A 22,992-nucleotide genomic window follows, 5' to 3' on the forward strand; every position below is an offset into this window, starting at 1 on the left:
TTAACATTAAAGAACAGATCGCCGGGGAGTCGCATCTCTAAGCAAGAGAATAAAACAAAACTGTACCTTCAGCGCTTGTGAGATGATACGTGCTATTTTGGTTGCATTGTCGCACTCAACACAGTGATTAATGCGTAGTTTATTATTTCATAATACTTAATGGTTTTAATAATTTATTGGTGCAAAACGGGTCACGTCCCAGAACTCTGAAAATCGGGACGTCCCGCGCAAATCGGGACATCAGGCAACACTACTCCAGACCTTGCCGCTACTTTGTGGAATTCACTAAGCTCGTGTGTCGCGTCTTGGTCGGTCAGGCACAAAGAAATTTAAAGTGGTCCCCTAAATGCGACCATAACTCGTATAAAATAGAGTCTATTTTTAGAAATAGTTTTTGTCATTTTGAATATTTTACGATCGCGAAGTTGCATCATTGACGCGTACGCGAAACTGAACTAATCACAATCTATTGATTATGTTTCTATCCGAGGCTGTCATTACGATTTTAATGTGGATTTATGAATTTGCGATAGTTACTGAATGGAAAAATCCAATATCATTTTGTCCGACCCGGGATTCGATCCCGAGACCTTAGCAAAGCATCCGTACTATAATACAACTGCGGCACCGAGGTAGTCACCAATTAACTGTATTAAAAATACTTTGAAGTATGAAACAACTTTTAAAGGAACAAGCAATCTACAAATCATCATTAGGTATTGGTAAACACATTTACTATTTTGAATAATGTTTAGATACCTATTAGAGGCCGCGCGCCGCGCCGTGACGCATCCCGTCGCTCGACATTTTTACCTCAAATTATTACATTACCTAATTATTATCAAGACAAGATTGTAACTTCGTTATTAATTGTTCGTGTGAATTGCCAGAATTGCAGAATGATATTCTATGAGTGTTATAAATCTAACCGTTGAACGTATTTATTATACCTACTTATCTGCTAAAATGGATGAACTACCTACATTAGAATGTGTGTGTTTTGATTTAAAAGAATGACACCACTTTAAAATTACGGAAATAATGTGTTATGTGTACCTAACTTATGCATTTGTGGTTGTTTGATTGATGTCGTTTACTTATGATGATAGTTTGTGCATAGAAAATATTGTTCTAATGAAATGTGATGATTAGTGCGTGATGTTTATGTTGGCGTTGGATATCCACCTGCAAGGTGGACAGACGACTTGATAGACGTCACGGGAACATATTGGATGCAGGCAGCTTTCGACAGGTCCGCCTGGAAATCTTTAGGGGAGGCCTATGTTCAACAGTGGACTTTATGTAGCTGATGATGATAATGATGTTTAGGTATGTGTCTTTTTGTAACGTCGGCGTAGCGTCGTCGCTGCTGGTCTAATTGTTGATTGAGTGATGTGGCACGACACAAAACCCTAGGTAGTTAAAGCGACGACATCAGCTGTTCGGTTGCGGCGCGGCGCGCGCGGTGCGACGAACTACCCTTGCGCGCCGAGTGTATATCACTTGTTCGTGTGCGTGAGCATAATATTATCAATGACTGTGTGCGATGTTGCCGCTCCGACGAATTCTAGTATAATAGTAGTGACAAAAGGGTGTGTAAAAATAAAATGACTATTTGAATATTTATTTTGTTTGAAAATTTTACTTTTTTGTTTTTGACCTTAGGTTAGAGTAACTTATAGTAAACGGCTTCTTTCAAGATGACTTTCTCGCAGTTAAATTTAAGTCTAGGGTGACAAAATGACCCTGTATATAGATTTAACCGATCTCAAGTTCGTTATTTTATCTTTGTATATACGCATGTCTAGGCTAAGTTAGCTTCCGTTGCGTCTCTTTGGGTGGCCACTGAAAACCAGCGCTGTGTTGTGGCTCACGTCGCAACACAGCATTGCGCTGAGCTGGCCACCTAATTATCACATTGCAGGCATGTAGCGTTGAATATTATTATGTATTGCATGCACTCTCTTCTTTTCTTTCTTTCTATATTATTAATATAGATTGATCCTTATATATTATAAAACAAAGTCCCGCGCCGCGTGATTCTGCTGTCTGAACGTCATAAACTCTATAACTACCAAACGGATTTCCATGATGTTTGGTATGAAGATAGTTTGAGACTATGGGGAGGGTACAGAGTATTTTATATCCCGGAACACTTTTCACGCAGGCAATCACGAGCAAAACCTATAAATAAACATGACGCATTTATCCCCGAAGGGGTATGCAGAGGCGCAACCAAGGCACTCCTTGTTCGCCAAGTGTATTCCGTCTCATTATGTGATATGGGGCGAGCCTATAGCCATATGAGGCACAAATTCCAGGCTCCAGACTGAAACAGCAGAAAAACCCAAATATCAAAACCTATAAACACTAATATTAAAAGTTATCGTAAATTTATTCAACTTGTGTGATAGTTCTCACTATTATATAACAATTTGGGACATCAGTTCAAGGAGTTATAATAACGAGTCTGACATACTTTGAAGGTTGTGTGACATTCCCTCTGCCAACATTGTGTTACAGTCCGTTGTAAATAATTAAGTTTCGAATAACAGGTTTTTTTTATGCGAACACGGCGAAGTCACTTCACTGCACCAGATGAAGTGGATGGGTTCAGATAGAGTGTTATCCCTCGACAGTTGACACTATTATGCTGGCTTTTTTAAAACTAGATAAACACAGACGGAGCCTGGAACGCAACAGGCTGACGTAGGCTGCTATGGCAGGTTTTAACATCTTGAAAATGGTGGTCGCTATCCAAGCGCACACTCGTATCCTACCAGCACCAAAATTAGGTCATCCAATTGTATAATATTCACAAGACCAATATAATTTTTTGTTAACCCGTTATCCCTATTCACCCCAGTTAAACGCAACTACGTCATTCAATATGTAACGCAACACTCCTAAATTCGAAGACGTTTATCCGAGTAATGTAACATAGCGATCAATCCCAAATACTAAGCATTTACATTTTAAAAACAATTAAAAAGTTAAATTAAAAAGTATGTATAGTTGGCATGCAGCTTGTACAGTAACTACTACCGACTGTTTAATTATGAATGGAACGAGACATAACAGTTGAAATAATACATTATTTTATCGACGAGTACGTGGGAACTTAGACGTTACGTCTTGAGGTGGGTAATTGAAGACTTTTTTTTTCATTGCTTTGAATGACGTGACAAGCTTGCCGTTTGCCTGATAGTAATTGATACGACCGCCCATAAACAGTAGAAATACCATCCAACACCTTGAATTACAAAGTATTATTTGGTATTCCACTGCGCTCGTCATCCTAAGACATGAGATGTTAAGTCTTATTATGCCCTGTAGTTACAATACTGGCTACAATATTCTTTACTCCAAAACACCAGTTATTACACAGTGTTGCTTGACGGCAGAAATAGACATTGCGATGTTACCCACCTAAGCGGACTCACATATACCTACTACCAGTAAACTAGACTATTCGAAATACTTAAAGCTATTGCTTATGTTTGGTTTTTAGGGGCCGTATTAAGAGATACAACTTAGTCAGCTCCGAACTAAGATATTAGCTGAGAAGCTATCAAATTATGGTCAGCATCTTAAGATAGACATAACAATATTAACATCATCTCGGTATCTTAAGTCACAAGTTTTATTTATTAAATATCGTCGAATCAGCTGAGAACGAAGTATTAAATTACAATTTAAGCTTTGTTTATTAAATAGTTCATTACATTGTCTAAGTACTTGAGATTCTATTCAAAGAAGGATCTCAAGTTGATAATAAATTGGGTATCATTGACGAAGCCACGAGCAACACTTACGGCCGGTCTCAAAACTTACCAACGTTTTGACTAGAGTAAGCAATATCTACAGTAAAATTTAAGATAACTGTTATTACTGTATCAATATCAAAAAAAATGCTTAACTGAGGCCAAGGAAAGAAAACACCCGTAACTCAAGTGAGTGCACCCGCCGCGCTGAAGCGTTTTATTTTTGCACTGAGTACTAGTATTGTTATGTTTTAAAAAAATGTTATTGAATACTTTCTATGTTTTCAACTAAAAACTTTTCAATCTATACTATTATATAAAGCTGAAGAGTTTGTTTGTTTGTTTGTTTGTTTGTTTGTTTGTTTGTTTGTTTGTTTGTTTGTTTGAACGCGCTAATCTCAGGAACTACCGGTCCAAAATGAAAAATTCTTTTTGCGTTGGATAGCCCTTTGTTCGTGGAGTGCTATAGGCTATATATCATCACGCTATACCCAATAGGAGCGGGGCAGTAATGGCTAATCTCAGGAACTACCGGTCCAAACTGAAAAATTCTTTTTGCGTTGGATAGCCCTTTATTCGTGGAGTGCTATAGGCTATATATCATCACGCTATACCCAATAGGAGCGGGGCAGTAATGGCTAATCTCAGGAACTACCGGTCCAAACTGAAAAATTCTTTTTGCGTTGGATAGCCCTTTGTTCGTGGAGAGCTATAGGCTGTATATCATCACGCTATATTCAATAGGAGCGGAGCAGTAATGGCTAATCTCAGGAACTACCGATTCGAACTGAAAAAATATTTTTGTGTTGAATAGTCCTTTGTTTGTGGAGTGCTCAAACTTATATATATCATCACGCTATGACCAATAGGAGCGGAGCAGTAATGGCTAATCTCAGGAACTACCGGTTTCAACTGAAAAATTCGTTTTGTGTTGGATAGCCCTTTATTTGTGGACCGCTATAAGCTATATATCATCACGCTATGACCAATAGGAGCGGAGCAGTAATGGCTAATCTCAGGAACTACCGGTTTGAATTGAAAAAATCTTTTTGTGTTGGATAGCCCTTTGTTCCTGGAGTGCTATAGGCTATATATCATCATGCTATAACCAATAGGAGCGGAGCAGTAATGAAACATGTTGCAAAAACGGGGAAAATTATGAGTTTTGAGCGCTTCCGTTGCCTGTGCTGCGTAAACGGTTAAAGTTATGCAACAATGATGTATGACGGGATTGTTTCACTTAAAAATTTCTAAATAATATAAAAAAGTCCCCCGCTGCATCTGTCTGCCTTAACGTGTTAAACTCAAAAACTACCCAACGTATTAAGATGAAATTTGGTATGGAGACAGTTTGAGACCCTGGGAAGAACATAGGCTCCCGGGAAACTACTATTTTTATAACGGAAAACTTTAGCCTGAAAAACTTTATAACGCGGGCGGAGCCGCGAGCAAAAGCTAGTATTTTCATATACCAATTTACGTAAAGAAATTTAAATAACATACAGCATGGATTATTATAACAATGATTAATAGCTCTATGTTAATCTTGGGCAAAAGCGAATCATGCTGACGGTACTAATTCTCGACCCAGTAATAGATAGCTAAACTTAATGGATAAGGTATTATCTATCTTAGTTTATAGAAATATAGATAACTATCAGAAGCAAGCATTTCAACTGGTTGTAATCTGACAGTATTTGTAATTGTAGTACTGGTGGTAGGATTTATTTTTTTATCACCCTGATAGGTATCAGCTAAGATGTTTTTATTACATAGATACGTTGTCCGAGCTCAATACTGGCAAGACGAAAGTAAGGTAATTGCCCGACTTACGGCCATGAGCGTGCGGCACTAACGTTGTTACGTAACTGTCGATGTATATATATCCTTTTCTAACGAATGTATGCTGCATCTTTTTATTCCATCTTCGAGCCAATTTGTAATTATATGTACAGGTACGTGAATATAGGAAATAGTGCGCCGTTTTTATGTGCCTTTTTGTTAGTGTATGACGCGTCTATTTGTAAAATGTCATTGGGTACCAGGGTCTGTGTACAATGTGTTAGAGCCCGTCATATTGACCCACGTAAGTGTGTCGCGTTCCGGTATTAACCCTTGTATATCCGCTTCTAATAAACCGTCAACTCAGACCTCCGTCAAGTCTCCCGTGGATACCTAGGGGCCCACCTGAACCACTTTGGGAATTAATGATCTAGATAATTACCTACATTAGAAATAATATCCATTGTTCTATCTGGGAATCCCAGTTAATTGTTCGTTATCAGCCAATGTATTCTTCCTCTTAGTAACGAATCGATTTATTTGTACTCGAGACGAATCCACGCAATATGTCATATGCATGTAAGTTAAAATACTCAAGGTTAACGTATATAATGTAGTATGAGGTGGCTATGAATTTGTATTGATAACCAACATGTTTTGTGTAAAACAAGTTTCGTTTGTGATTTTTTGCACTTCATCTTTCTAGCCGTCAGCGGAACTTGCTTCGCAGCCTTGTTGTTTAAATGTCATCAGATAATCACATTCATATGTGGTTGCGTATAGAATGAAGTCACTAGCTTTGTAAAAAGTAAACTTGTCAATTATACTTTCATGTTAGGCGCTGTTCGAGTATGATGTAAACAGAATGTTACTATTATTAAACTCCCTGTTATCGAAAATAAGTAAAGCATAGACCCTCTCCCCTTTTGTGCGTACGTAATACTTGAACGGCCACTTACTGATTCCGACTCATATAATAATATAATAATAATATTAGCCCTGTATTATATACTTGCCCACTGCTGAGCACGGGCCTCCTCTACTACTGAGAGGGATTAGGCCTTAGTCCACCATGCTGGCCTAGTGCGGGTTGGTAGACTTCACACACCTTCGAAATTCCTATAGAGAACTTTTCAGATGTGCAGGTTTCCTCACGATGATTTCTTTCACCGTTAAAGCGAACGATAAATTTACAAAGAATACACACATGATTTTTTAGAAAAGTCAGAGGTGTGTGCCCTTAGGATTTGAACCTGCGGACATTCGTCTCGGCAGTCCGTTCCACACCCAACTAGGCTATCGCCGCTATGCCGACTCATATACAGCTACTATATCAGAAGAATTACGTATGTGTTGTCGAGCTAAAAAAAGAGTAGGGATTTGGGAGGGGAATGGGGTGTTGAGACTAAATAAAAATTCCTCTATAGACTTATTTCATTACATCAATATCACTTCATATAAGAATCTGATCCGTAATGTCCTTAATGATTTAATTTAAACTTAATTTCTCAACACTAACTCTTTTAAATATAACCTTTGTAACTTAACATTGGTATAACCCAGTGTAGTTAGCATTAATAGTTACGTTTAGATAATCTCACCTTTGCTTTCTCGTTAATAGTTAATATTCATTCCGGAACACAAGTTTTGGGTTATAATTATGTTAAAAACTTTAAGCTATTTTGTATACAACGCATACCCGATTATAACCTGTTTTGTGTGTAATGAATAAAATAAATAAAAAATGTTGGTTTCTGTAAGACAGTGGTGTTACCTCAGCTGAGCCGTCTCATCTATGCTGTAGAGGGTAGATAATTATATCTGATAGATGACTAAAGATAAAAACCATAGAAATCTCGATGCATCGCTGGTTTTTCAAAGTGTATGGACCGCTGTTACTACAAACAAACTCACAAACATTTCAGTGGAGATATAACCATTATGCACTTGGGAATAAGTTGTATTTTACACTGACTTTATTCGCCTGTCTGGAGGCGTGAGACGCTTTAGGCCATGTACTGAGAATTTTTTTTTTTCGCGACGTAAAACGCGTTCTCTCTACCGTCACTTGCACAACACAGCGGTGAAGCTCGGCGAATCTCAGGGAAAACTAATTTGTCTGTATCCCGTAACGAAATTAATCAAATAGAAAGATAGGGAGGAGTTGGAAATATTATTTGTCTACTTCCCTCCATAGCAAAGCGGGAGATAAATAGGGGTAATCCCATAAAGTGAGAACTTGAAGTTGTGGCTGGAAAAGCGCGTATCAAAGTTTGTATTCAAATGTGCAGTGTAAGCGGTCGGGCAGGTCGGCGAGCAGTATTGTGCGGGTTCGACGACCTGTCCCTTCAGAAGGTGATTAGGCCGAATTGTCTTTTTCGTTTTATCTATACTACTGGTTTAGCATAAAAGGTTGAGGATTGAGGTCAGTACACATATAAATAATACGAATAGCTTCATTTACCTTAGGATTTGTTGTTAATGTCAAGGAGCCATTAGGTATGCTCTCTTCCTCTTATTTAGCGTGGATGAGGAAACAATAAATCCTGATTGCCTTAAAATATCGGTTGCTCAAGAGCGGGATGTTTGACGCTCACGTAAGGAGCATTCAGCAGTGGACGGCGACAGCCTGACTGATGAGCTCAATTCACGTCAAAAATTGATTATTTTTTTTATTATGACATGTGTATCATTTAAAAATAGCCTCTCTATCATCTGGGGAAAGTTTAAAATAGCACTTTGGCTCTCTCCGATAAACTTGGCAATGTATATGTCATTTGTGTCAAACTTTTGTGGATTATATGAACGATTTAAATAGATGTTAATAAGTACATCATTAACGTTAATACTTACGCAGGTTATAGCGCTTAATGGCTGTAGAGTAAATGCATTACTCGAAGTGAAATGAAAAATATATTTTAAACACGTCATTTATTATCACAAAATTGACCATAGGTCAAGGTTTAATAATTCTCCCTATTCCCAATTCCAATTCCTACTCTTTTAAAGCCTATATAGTATATACAAAATGATGTAAGAGTTTTGGCTAACTGCGGTCTAACAAGTTAGCTAGTTCCACAAAGGTTTTCTACACGACATATCAGTTTAATCGTAAAATATACAAAGGTTTGATCAAGTATTTTCACAAGCTAACCCTTCATGCCAAGCAAATCAAACACGACAACAGGCGCGGATTAAGAAATAACTTTTTACAAAAACAAGTTTTTGCATGTTGTAATAAAATACAAAATTCAATCCAGCTAGTCTGCTATATTTGTGGAACACGATCCTCTTTCTAGAATTATTTTAAGAGTTCTAATAGCATTAAAAATATCATTACCTCCACAATACTCCCCATATATCCGTAAGTGGCCATAGACGTAACATTATCACACAATCTCGTCTGTTAGTTTTGGCACTGGAATAAATGTATATTTCGTTTTTCTGCCTGTCACCGACTTATTTACAAGTCATGATTATATGTTGTAAGCAACAGGCAACAGAAGTAAACTCGAGACGTACACAATGATTGACTTAAACCAAATCTTTGTAAAAATTATATCCAAATATCACTTATTTATGCAACATGCTAGAATTAATTATAGAAAAGATAATAAATATTTTTATATCCCTTACTTACTATTTGTAGTGTCTCAGAATTATCGGGTACGACTTACGAATACGTCATGGTGGTCATGACTCCTCTGACACCTGAATGCGTCCCTGTATAACATTGACGTAGAATATAGAATATCACACCGTCAGTATTTCTTGGCACAGTTCAAGAAATTCATACGTGAATCAGTCAAGGCTGTCTGAATGATTTCGTAGTGTCATTAAAACGTAACGATTCGCTATATAGACGATTGAGGCGCTAAATTCCGACTAACATTAGCTATGTTAGTGAAAATGATGCCCACAATACTTCCCAAGTCCGCACCTGTCCAGCAAGATGGATTAATATTAGATTTCACGCTGTCTGCCACTCTTGGCGCTGGTTGAGTAATTCATACTATCTTACACGTGAATCAGTGTTACAAGTCGTCTTGACTGGTATCGTAGTAGCATTGAAATGTGATGATTAGTTCACTACATTGACGATAGAGGCGCTAGTTGCTACAGGTATATGAATATTTGAATTTCGATTTCACGGTTTAGTATTTGGTTGGTTGGAAGTTGCTTTATAAAAAAATGCGTTTCTTCGTTTCGCCTGTGTGAAAGATAATGTAACTTTTTTTCCAGGATAACATTTGTTCTATATACATATATTGTAGGGATTAAAAATAGTCTATGTACTTCCCAGGGTTTCAAATAATTTCAATACCGAATTACATCAAAATCTGTTTGGTTGTTTAAGAGTTTATTGCGTCTAGACAGACAGATATGTAAGGAGATCTAGGAGAGAGTCAAGATTGGCTTATTAAAAATCATTGGACATCTGTTTCATAACGAAAAATGTTTCTGAATGTATTAGTTATCAACTATTTTTATAAGTTGGACTTAGGATTTAGTTATAAAGTTTTTTTTTTATAAATTAAAGCTTATTTTGATAGCTTAAATAAAGCCGCTTTACAGTTTTAGTTAAAAATAGAGACTGCTATAGTACTCTATAACAGTACATAGTTACGATATTATAAAGCCACGTCAACATTAGACATTGCGCTGCCTGTTCGACGATAGGTTCTTCGTTTGGACAAAATCGGACAAATGCAAGTTGGACTTGCGCACTGCGGATTCCGTTCAAGCTAGCTATTTTTCTTATTAAAGTACATAATGTATAGAGGTTTTAATTTTTTTTCTTCTTGCCTAATTTCATGATTCTAGCTCTACGGGTACCCTATAGGATTAATCTTTCCTCGTAAAATCGCAAACTATGAAACATAAACGGTCATATCTCTTAACACCGTTGACTTCCAAGTTTAATATTTACATAGCTAAAAGAGACAGTAGATTCAATTTGATATAAATTTCAACTTGATACCTCCACGCGTTCCTAAAAAACAGGGTCTTCACAGACGGACAACAAAGTGATGTTATAAGTTCCTTTTGAGGTACGGATTACGGAGCCTAAATTTTATTAAATTTATAGTTGTATTGACGTAGTTTCGTATCTAGAGCATGGTAAGAACCAGGTTTAATGGCAGTTTCAAGTATCAAACGCACTCGACGCGTCGGCAAGTACCATTGGCTGTAAGTATTTTCCGTTGCCAAATGGCAGCCATGGAATGGTTCTAAATTTGAAATTCTGGCTTACCATTGGCTAATCCGCAAATAATTGAATTAATTTATTTTTGTATTGCTATTGGGAGTTTAATGAGTGGATAGTCGCCGCAAATAGCAATTAAGTTAGATTAAAGGATATCTGGTGACGTTTTTAGGTGATAATGTTATTCGACATAAGGGGCTGAGTAAGTAACTAGGCAACATCGCTATTGTTTTGTGTAAAATTACGTCTGTTCAAGAATATTACGGCCGGCGTAATTTTGGAGCAATATGAGTTTTAATATCTAATGTCTAATTGTTTGCATACATTTTATATCTTGCAGGACTTGCGGCAAATACCATTTGTGTGTATTGAATTATTGCCGCCAGTTTTAATGTGAAAGTTTATTGCTGCAATAACTTGCTAGACTAATCTTGTTTTATAGTTCAGTTGTAAACAAATCCATGTTAAATGTCGCTCATCCTTTAAACCAAGCTTAAATGTTTCTCTATTACGAAAAAATTTAATAAATATTGAAAATTCTCGAGCGGTAATGCATACTCCATTCGATCACTAAAGACGTATATTTTTATTTATCGTTGCATGCAGTGACCTATTAAACACAATTGTCTGTAATGAGAGAGTTTTTGCATTGTCCGATAACCTCGTCACACGTAATCGTTTTAATGCATAATTAAATGTTTGTTATGTTATTGATAACATTCTGTATGTGTTTTGAATTTGATCAGTTGAAGAATTGTTTAGACTAATAGGGGTTATAAAGAAGATATGATCCACGAGGTCACATTAATTGCTCTCACACTAAAATGCAATTGAATTGTGTAATCTACATAAATATACCTATATGCTATAGGATCTACATTTCGAAATCAGTGGAAGTTTGACACACTTCAGAAACTAACCATAGAGTTTTTTTTTGGTTTAAGAAAATTTTAAATTAAGAACAGTTCTGTGTGTTTCAAAATTGGAATAATATTTTTTTCAGGCACGTGAATAATAAAATATACGGACAAATTTTAATATAATCTACACGGCGAATACAAATTAATTTAAAGTTGTGATTTATCATAATCACATTGCAGTTTTCTTTGTTATGCCGATGTAGGATACATTATAAAGTCAGATTATTTTCTCTGAAATGAATCTAATATACATAATATTTTACATTTTAAAATGTATTCTTTATTATGTATTTTAAAATGAAGTATCGTGTTGTATGTATTTAAAATATAATAAAATTTTAATTGGCAATGATTTTACATATAAAACAAACTTGTACGTGAACATTTAGTTACTAATAAATATTGCTAGTGTGGCGCAATAAACATGTATATTCATATTATTTATAATTTTAATGTTACATTACTCTATCAGATCAATAGGTATCATTAACGTCAGTATTACCAACTTCCCCCCGCATTGTCGCCAGTGTCAAGGGTCAACGTTCTAAAAAAAGGAACAAAGAAGCTTCTGAACACATATCGAATAAATAAATACATAACGAGTTTTACATTTGGATAACATTATTCGCGGTGTTGGCGCGCAGTACGCTCCGAGTGTCCGAACCGGTATGTCATAAGTACCAGAGATAATTATTTTATTTACTTTACTATCGAGTACAGACGCGGTTACTCGCGCATTTTGTTGTCGACGCACATCACTATCGCCGCGCGTGTTCCAAATTTGAAAATACAGTGTTTGTATTTAATTAAAAATTGTTTAATCGATTTTTATAGTGCAAATTCGTATCGATTGTGGTGATTGTTGTTTGCGAAAGTGTCTTTTTAACTGGCTGAAAATAGTTTTGGAATTTGGCTCGATTTTTTGGCATCAATTTTGCCAGAAATCTCGCAGGATGGCCGCGTGTTACAATGGAATGCGTGTGTGAGTAAACTTTTTAATGTTTTACTTTCAAAAAGATTTCGTTTTGGATATCTATTCGATTGTTGTTATTCTAGCAAGGATTTGGCTACGAATTAATTAAGCCTTATTGTTATTCCAGACTTTGAACGATGAGTGCGGTTCATTATAATTCGTCCAATAGTTTGTATAATCGACATCGTGGCGAAAACAAAAGTTAAATCTTTGATCTGTGGATATTTTGTTTACAAGAAATATTGTTTTGATTGATGCTCACAAAATGTGAAGTATTGTGACATATTATGAGCAACAGTTGTTATTTAGAGTGTTAAAAGTGTATTTAGTTTTTTTTATTGCCTTGAATGACGAGACTTGTTTGTTGTTTGCCTCATGGCAAGGGATACGACCATTGACAGTAGAAACATCATCCAACACCTTGAATTACAAACTGTTTGGTATTCTACTGCGCTCGCCATCCTGAGACATGAGATGTCAAGTCTTGTCCAGTAGTTACACTGGCTACAATGTCTTTTAAACCGGACCTAAACAATGTCTGCACACCGCTGCTTAGCGGCAAACATAGACATTGCGGTGGTTTAGTTTAGTTAATAATCCTGTCAGTTGTTTAGATAGTATCTTTTTATGTATTATTTAAACATATAGGAGGTATATGTTTACAAACATATATTTAAAACTGGTTGTATTTCACTACTTGTAATGAATCAGGTTTCTTTTATTAGGAAAAAGGAACTAAAAATAAAATTTGTCTGTTTATTGAACGTCTTCTAGTAAATCTATTTTTTGCGTCGTTGTTCTAAGTCAATTAAATATAACAAGTAGATGAAATGAAATATATTATTTTAATGTGTTAAATGTTGAACATTATTCAAATTTTGTAAATGTTTTACTCTACCACCTGTTTGGAAAGAAATTTCCACCAGAGAACAGGCAAGAAACTCTATTGTTGTTTTTTTTTTCAGAATCATTATATGTGAATTTGTAGTATAATAATATTATACATATTACTTTTTATTTTTATTTTATATGTTGTTTAGCGCCGTTAATTTATATACTTACAAATAAAGTGTACGCGTTCCTCGCAGAAATCATGAAACAAAAGATCTAAAATAAATTTAATAATAACAGTCCCGTAATAGTCTTGAAATATTCTGATAGCCCATATTAGGACAAATCCTATCGTCTTCCTTCCTTTGGGATTGATTGTAAACTCGAGGTGTTGTTACCAGTTTCGTCTGATACACCGCCGGATAAACTATCCCAACCGCTTATCAGTCGCGAAAATGGACCAATCAGGACAAAGTATTTTTGTCATGCTTCCAAATTAGTATATTGATTGATTTATTCCTGGAAACGGATCGAACATTAAGCTTGTCATCGTTTATTTGAAACGGCAGATAACTTATCTATGGAGAGGATATTATTTACAGACTCGGTATTAAAAAATACATTTTCTTAATGTTTAAGCCTACTATTATTAGGAATGCGAAAGTTTGTATGTTTGTTCCTCTTTCCCGAAAAAACTACCTAACGTATTTGGATGAAACTTTACATTAATATTGGATATACATTAGAATAACACATAGGCTAAAATTTTTAATTATTTTGTGCAATTTGGTCATGATATAACGATATATATCAAGTAAGTCGGAAAAAAAATGCTATCTTGGCGTACGCTGCCTAAGCCATTGGAGTTAGACAAAGATGATCTGCCGTAGGATTGTTTGTTTTAAATAGTTCTAAATAAAAGTCCGTGACAACATATATCTACCTTCTATGCGGAAGACACTATGACCAAAATACCAACCATAAATATAATTAAATCGGATACTTTTTTAAAAAATTCCTTAACGCTGGCGAAGCTGCGAGCAAAAGCTAGTTTAATTAATAAAACATCTAACTACAATTACAAGGAATGTGTCACACGACGAATCTCAATTATTAGCATTTTTTTTTGTTGGCAATGAGCCATCTTATCGTGTTTTTTATATATCAAAAGCTTGGTCTCCGGCTCTGCATTCGTGAAACGTTTTTCCGGAATAAAAAGTAGCCTATAGTATTCAGGAGTGATGTAGCTTCCTATTGGTGAAAAATAATCCAAAATTGGTTTAATAGTTCCTGAAATTAGCGCGTTCAAACAAACAAACTTTTCAGCTTTATAAAATTTGTATAGATTACTATTGTAATTCTGTGGTTATCGAAATCTATAGGTCTAAATATAATATTATATATCGACACCTTTTGATACGTTATAAAAAAATGTGCGATGGCTATACACAAATTTTGAAGTTCATTCATAACTTCCTCGTGACAATTTGTGTTCCGACAATTTATTCCGAAGAATCGATGGATTTTTTTAAATGATTACCATTATTTGTCTGTAAGCCGTCGACCAAGCTCTAGGCATCTCTATACTTCTTCAAGGATATATAAGTAGATGTAATAATGCAATTAATTGATGTTCCATTTTGCGTGCCGTTTATGGCGGTGTTAATGTTTGAACAGTTGTAGCGTAAACACATGTCGATGAAATCTTCATAACATATGTTGTATGGTTATGTTGAACGTCATATTGTATTTATAATAAACTATAAAACTATTATATGTGGCGTTAAAAGCAAAAAGTCCCAGTAATTATTGCTAACGAAGTAGTAATTATATTTTTTGACAGATAGACAGCTATAATAATAATAATAAAATTATTGAGAATTATTCGGGTCAAAGGAGAAGAAAGGAAATGCAGAAGGCAGTATTGCTGAACACGGCACGCAGCTGAGCTGAGATTCCTCACTTTGAATCGTAATCGCCGGTGATTCGGGTCTCGAGCTTCGCCATCAGATGTGATTATTTTTTTTAAATATTTTTATATGCATTTGTAATTTTAAAATGTAAAAAATGAAAATTACCGAAATCAGTCTAATTAGACGGGTGCCGAAAGTACGATATCTTTGAAAATAATTTCAAATTTATTTTTTCGTCTGTTTCGTAATACGGTTTATAAGTTAAAGGTTTTTATCGATTTGTGAATGTCGATTTTGTAATCTGTTTATCTTATCGGCTTGTCGCAAAATTCGCTGTTCAAAATTAGGCTTTGTTGTTTTTGATTAAATTTAGCGATTTGTTATGACACAGGTGGCTTTAATGTCTACTCCTAAATATTTGACGTATTTATTGTATAATTAGTTGACCCGACAGACGTCCTGTCTTAACTATGTATGCACGCGCGCATTCTGTCGATCGCTGACAGTTATTTCAAACCACTGACAGTTATGTAAAATTAATATTGTCGTTGAGTTTTCTTAAATTTTCTAATTTTCCGCGCAATTTTTTGAATTGTTTCTTTCATAAGAATCTTCTCCTGATAATAACAAACACAACAAAAAAAAAATTTGTGAAATCGGTCCAGCCGTTCACGCGTGATGGCGTGACCAAGGGAAATAGGGATTCATTATTATATACAGGGTCATTTTGTAACCCTAGACTTAAATTTAACTGCGAGAAAGTCATCTTGAAAGAAGCAGTTTACTATAAGTTACTTTAACCTAAGGTCAAAAACAAAAAAGTAAAATTTTCAAACAAAATAAATATTCAAATAGGCATTTTATTTTTACACACCCTTTGCCACTACTACTATACTAGAATTCTTCGGAGCGGCAACATCGCACACAGTCATTGATAATATTATGCTCACGCACACGAACGAGTGATGCACACTCGGAGCGCAAGGGTAGTTCGTCGCACCGCGCGCCGCGCCGCAACCGAACAGCTGATGTCGGCGTTTTAACTACCTAGGATTTTGTGTCGTGCCACATCACTCAATCAACAATTAGACCAGCAGCGACGACGCTACGCCGACGTTACAAAAAGACACATACCTAAACATCATTATCATCATCAGCCACATAAAAGTCCACTGTTGAACATAGGCCTCTCCTAAAGATTTCCAGACGGACCTGTCGAAAGCTGCCTGCATCCAATGTGTTCCCGCGACGTTTATCAAGTCGTCTGTCCACCTTGCAGGTGGACATCCAACGCCAACATAAACATCACGCACTAATCATCACATTTCATTAGAACCATATTTTCTATGCTCAAACTATCATCATAAGCAAATGACACTAATCAAACAACCACAACTGCATAAGTTAGGTACACATAACACATGATTTCCGTAATTTTAAAGTGGTTTCATTCTTTTAAATCAAAACACACATTCTAATGTAGGTAGTTCATCCATTTTAGTAGATAAATAGGTATAATAAATACGTTCAATGGTTAGATTTATAACACTCATAACAAAAAAATATCATTCTGCAAGTCTGGCAATTCACACGAACAATTAATAATGAAGTTACAATATTGATAATAATTAGGTAATGTGATAGTTTGAGGTAAAAATGTCGAGCGACGGGATACGTCACGGCGCGGCGCGGCGTCCCAATAGGTATCTAAACATGTTTTCAAAAAAGTAAATGCGTTTACCAATACCTAATGATGTTTAGTAGATTGCTTGTTTCTTTAAAAGTTGTTTCATACTTCAAAGTATTTTTAATACAGTTAATTTGTGACTACCTCGGTGCCGCAGTTGTATTATAGTACGGATGCTTTGCTAAGGTCACGGGATCGAATCCCGGATCGGACAAAATGATATTGGATTTTTCCATTCAGTACTTACCTATCGCAAATTCATAAATCCACATTAAAATCGTAATGACAGCCTCCGACAGAAACATAATCAATAGATTGTGATTAGTTGTTTCGCGTACGCGTCAACGATGCAACTTCGCGATCGTAAAATATTCAAAATGACAAAAAATATTTTTAAAAATTAACTCTATTTTATACTCGTTAAGGTCGCATTTAGGAGACTACTTTAAATTTCTTTGTGCCTGACCGACCAACACGCGACACACGAGTTTAGCGAATTCCACAAAGTAGCGGCAAGGATCTGGAGTTGCCTGATGTCCCGATTTGCGCGGGATGTCCCGATTTTCAGAATTCTGGGGACGTGACCCGTTTTGCACCAATAAAATTATTAAAACCATTAAGTATTATGAAAAAATAAACTACGCATTCATCACTGTGTTGAGTGCGACAATGCAATCAAAATAGCACGTATCATCTCACTAGCGCTGAAGGTACAGTTTTGTTTTATTCTCTTGCTTAGAGATGCGACTACCCGGCGATCTGTGCTTTGATGTTAAAACAGACATCCAAATTAAAACACAACTTTAGCATGACTTGGCAGTGATATTTTTTGTAAAACGCAATACATAAAACTTAAATTTTAAAAAAAATACTTGCTTTTTTATGTCCCGATCTACAACACTAAATCTCGATTTGTTTTACCTTCTTGATTTAAACAAATTGACCCTGGCAACACTAGTCTGGAGGTACACGATATTTGACGAGCCAGAGTTTTACAACTAACACGTGCCCTCGCAGTGTTACCAAACTTTTTTTTATTATTACCTTATTGTGCAATATCTTGTTTATTTTATACCCTGTATGCCTATTGAAAATGAATGATTGAATCCAAAATCTCTATTATACTTTATTACTTAAAATAATGTTTCAAAAATACTAAAATATTGCTGTGTATTATTTTAACTAGGTAGACTTTTCATTAATCATTTCATCATAAATCATTACTTATTTTATTTTGTAATACAATTGTGTGTTAAATCTGTTAGAACATCATGTAATAAAAAAAATCTAATAGAATTTTTGAAATGCTGTGTCGTTTTAGCAAGCTTTTTGGTAAAAATGTTTATACTGACAACACTGCGAGTTTAGGCGAGAAAGAGTACGACTATTGTATTGAATAATCGCGCGCTCTTCAGACTCGGTCAAAGACTCGGACGCGTTGCCATAGTGTCTATCTAGCAAAGAAATGGTACAGAAAGCATAATATGACGTTCGGTAATGTCTACGTAGTCTTCTTTTAGATATTATGACAAACCGAAATATTAATGTTGGAATTAAAATAAATGTCGGAATATCATGTAGAATCTACAAAAGATACGATACCAATAGATTTAAATCTTGTAACTTTAATAATTATGTAGGTAATTTTTTGGTAAGAAAACTATTTTATTAACGAAAATAACGTTTATAATTGACGAAATATTTTTTGTAGTAATTAATTATTGACTCAATGAACTGCTGCACCCAAGTCAGTGAACGTATTGGGAGTTCATTTGTGAGCTGACCTTCTGAACCCTATAGGTTCGGTAATAATATCATCAGCTGTGACGTAGTTCATTCACATCAGTTAAGCGCGCTAAGAGACAGCGTGATCAAAAACCATAAATCTAAAATCGGGATTATTGACGTAAATATTCGTTACTTATGAATAATATTTTGCACGGTGTTACCAGAGGTCACCACGAACCTGTGGTTTCATTTAGTAACGCAATGTCGAAATGACCCTGTATATAGATTTCGAAGCATCGTTAGCTTAATTGGGAATAGCTTTAATAGTTAGAAGAGTGGTAATGGAAAGTGAAACTGGCTGCCGAGATGATGTTGGCGAGTTCGAATCCAATCTCCGAGGGTTGCTGATTTTTTCTTAATTACGTGTGGATTCAATGTAAATTTTTGGTTCTTACTTAAGAATTCATTAAGATTATAAAGGTTATGTATTCTTCGAAACATCTACGAAATCAATCCATATTCCGTTATTATTTCAATTGCGAACCTCTTACAATTTGGATAAAGTGCTCTAAAAATCGTAAATCAGGCATATAGATAGGCAATGGAGCTTTAACTAATAAGGTCTATTATCCTTTGAATATACAACGTTCAAAACACTTCCACAACATCGCAAATTGTTTTTCAAAGTGCATTGAACACTGAGGCGGTGTTATCAACAATTACGTATCAACTAGCCGTCGCGCAGAGTCGTAAATGCACGCGCCTTTCACCCGGCGTGATTGGTTTGCAGTGTCCTCCCTCCTCCCCCCACTTTCAGACTGGTTTGTAAGGGACACGATCGTACGAGAAACTGGGCTGGTGGCGTGATGTACTGTTATGTAATAACTAATGAGTAATGAATAAGGATTGAATTTTTGGAGATTGTTTTCTATGTTAGAATTTCGAAGGTATGTGAAGTCTGTTAATCCGCACTACAGCGTGGTGGTTAAGGGATCAACCTTCTCAGTAGTAGACGAGATCCGTGCCAAGTAATGAGATAGTGTATAATAAAAATATGATATATATCGGTTTTAATGTCCGTTTCTACCAAAATTAAAACCGCCTTCAAAAACAACTAAACCAAAAAATCATTTAAAATTACCTATATACTGGTTACCAATTTTGGAGTCGGTACCTAATAACAATCAAAACAAAAATACAAAAAAAGGACATACAGTCGAATTGAGAACCTCCTACTTTTTTGAAGTCGGTTAAAAATTGCGCGAGGTTGATTATATGATTACAGGGCTTGGCTCGCGAAGTACACCCCACTGTGCACTGCGCAGGAGTGTATATACTCTATATATTATAGAAATTAAAAAACTTATTGAGTTTACAGACTTTATTATTAACTTTTAGATACTACTGACAAGGCGTCGTACTTTTATTGTCTGCAAGTCATAGCCGACAATAACCGCTTATCAGAACAAATTTATTTGTTTTGCAGTTTGTTTGTAAAAATATACAGTCATTGTTGTCATAAGGTTATAAAAATAATATCAGCCCTGTATCATATACTATTCACTGCTTTGCACGGGCTTCCTCTACTACTGACAGGGATTAGGCCTTAGTCTTCGACGCCGGCCTACTGTGGATTGGTAGACTTCACACACTCACAGAATTCCCATAGAGAACTTCTCAAGTATGCAGATCCTCACAGCGGTCTCCTTCACCGTTAAAGCAAGCGATTATTCACAAAGAATACACACATCATTTAAGAAAAGTCAGAGGTGTGATTTATAATAATATGACATACAACAATGCTTTTATCTTCAGTGGATAGGCAGAGCAATATATACTTTAACAATTTTGTGTCGCATAATGACAGACAGTATCGGTGGCGTAGTTCTATTGCGTACGCCATAGAACCACCGATGAGGTCCCGGCTTCGAATCCCGGTTTTATCAAATTGGTATTGAAATTTTATGCTCACTACTAGCCTAGAGTCTGAAATATGTGCTCGACATGGCGATAGGCTCGCCTTCCTCGCATCATGGCGTGACTTACATGGCGAAAGATTGAGTGCCTTAGTTGTATCTCTGCCTACCGCTTCGGAGATAAAGGCGTGATATGCCTACGTTTGTGAGTCCAATTTCCAGTAAGGTTTTCGTTCAAAATTTCACTATGATCAATTGACCTAACTGGTGTTTGAACCCACTCCCTAAAGATCCACACGCCACGGACAATACTAATGGATCAATAAAGCGATTAACTTGTTGAGATTATGTTAACATATTGTAATTTATACAAATTAGATGAGTAAGCAGTTTCTGGTCGGTTGGCGAGGTTGGACGCAGTCGGAACTTCGGCTTTCCGGTCTGAATATTAGATTTAATGTCTTCTTCCTATTGCTATCAATTATTGAAGGTTGTATAGTTAATTTTTTATATAATTGATTCATTATTACAAGGTCCTATGTTAATTTCTTATGTCGGAAAAATGAGATGAAATATTTTCATGTTGGTAAAAATTAGAAAAGACAATAAGTCATGGTTATACACGAATCAATGGTTATACCTTTATTTGTCTTTCGGGATTATTTGTTTTTTTTTTGCTAAAAAAAAACAAACAATTCGTATTTTCATCTCCCCGGTCTGGGGTTAAGTTTCTTGACTATCAAAATATTATTAGCTCCTTACTATAAAGTTAAACGATAAAACCATAAACAGGGACATTTTGACATTGCGTTACTAAATGAAAAACTGGGATTATTGGTAAAAATATCCGTCATTCATGGATGATTTTTGGCACAGTGTTAACGACGAGAGTATATGGTTTAATTTAATTTTTACGTTGATAGGGATTGTTGTGGTTACGAATTTCGAATAGATAGCTTCTAAAAACTAAATTATCGCACCATTTTGCTGGAGGAGGGGGGGGGGGGTTACCTCTACGTTCTACACAACTATAATTATCAGATGACATTTAAACAAGGCTGCGAACCAGTTCCTTTGACGGCTAAGAAGATGAAATGCAGAAATATGTATGCCAAATAAAATATTATGATTTACATGCCGCTCAGTGGTAGGAAGGCGAGGCAACCTTTGACATCATTGCCAACGCTCTGACTGTAATTGCTAGATATTCAGCGGTATCCTTACATTCCGTTTAAATTAGCTACAATGTTATAGTTTAGACATAGTTCATTCGTCGCCCAAAAATGCCTTTTCCGAGCTATCCCACGAATGGGAGTCTGGCATTAGTCAATTAAAAAAATATATGCAGTTCTGTCCAGTTATTTTGATTCTGTCTGCTTTCAGAAAATCTCAGAAGTCTAGCCATGTCACTTGATTTTTTTTATTGCTTTGAATGACGAGGCTAGCTTGCCATTCGCCTAATAGTTAGCGATTACGACCGGCCAAGATCAGTGGAAACACCATCCAACAACTTGAATTACAAAGTATTGTTTATTATTCCACTGCGATCGCCATTCTGAGACATGAGATGTTAAGTCTTGTTATGTCCTGTAGTTACACTGGCTACAATATCTTCAAACCGGAACACAACCGTGACTAAACACTGCTGCTTGGCGGTAAGAATAGACATTGTGGTACCTACCCAGGCGGACTCTCACATATGGGAGACCTACCACCTTTATCAATGAAATAAGCTATATTCCAAGTCCATTGTGGTTGAAAATGAATATGCATTTTGTGTATATAAGAGAGTGTTTTAAAAATATTAAAGTAATGAGAGATCTATACGAGAAATTTCAACCTTAATGGCTTATAAGTACGGCTTGTTTGTTTTTGTTTACGCGTTCAACTCCCGTTACAAAGATCCCGAAATAATTATGATGTGAAAACGTTTTCCTGATAATTGTTTTATAATGATCCGTCAGCATGTTTCAAGACAGTATTATTTTGTATAATTAATTTTTTTTTCGGACCGTTGTAAACGGTTTTTGAGAATGATTTATATTCAAGCCTTTCCTGTTCATGGAAACACAATTTGCAAAGTTGTGAATTGTGATTTATATTTTTGTAGTAATTTTCATTCTAGTATGGCAAAAGAATTTTTCAAACTTCATACTGTATACATATTGCATTGACTTCTTGTTAATTTTAACCGACTTCAAAAAAATTAGGAGGTCCTCAATTCGACTATTAACCGACTCCAAAAATTGGTAACCCGTATAAATAATGTGTA

General features: G+C 35.7%; 1 protein-coding gene across 6 annotated transcripts in view; it reads left to right on the plus strand.

The window, feature by feature from the left end:
* The window catches only part of LOC115452577, a 127,551-nt gene that overhangs the window by 21,494 nt on the left and 83,065 nt on the right, over positions 1-22,992 (plus strand). The window contains exon 1 of one of the 6 annotated variants that reach the window (XM_037441459.1): positions 12,305-12,654. The exons of the other annotated variants lie outside the window; for them this stretch is intronic. The gene's annotated coding sequence lies outside the window, so the exon portion shown is untranslated. Of the gene's footprint in view, positions 1-12,304; positions 12,655-22,992 lie in introns of those variants that run through there. 6 annotated transcript variants of the gene reach the window in all.

The sequence above is a fragment of the Manduca sexta genome, chromosome 4, assembly GCF_014839805.1.
Source record: "Manduca sexta isolate Smith_Timp_Sample1 chromosome 4, JHU_Msex_v1.0, whole genome shotgun sequence".
In the NCBI taxonomy this organism is placed as follows: Eukaryota; Metazoa; Arthropoda; class Insecta; order Lepidoptera; family Sphingidae; genus Manduca; species Manduca sexta.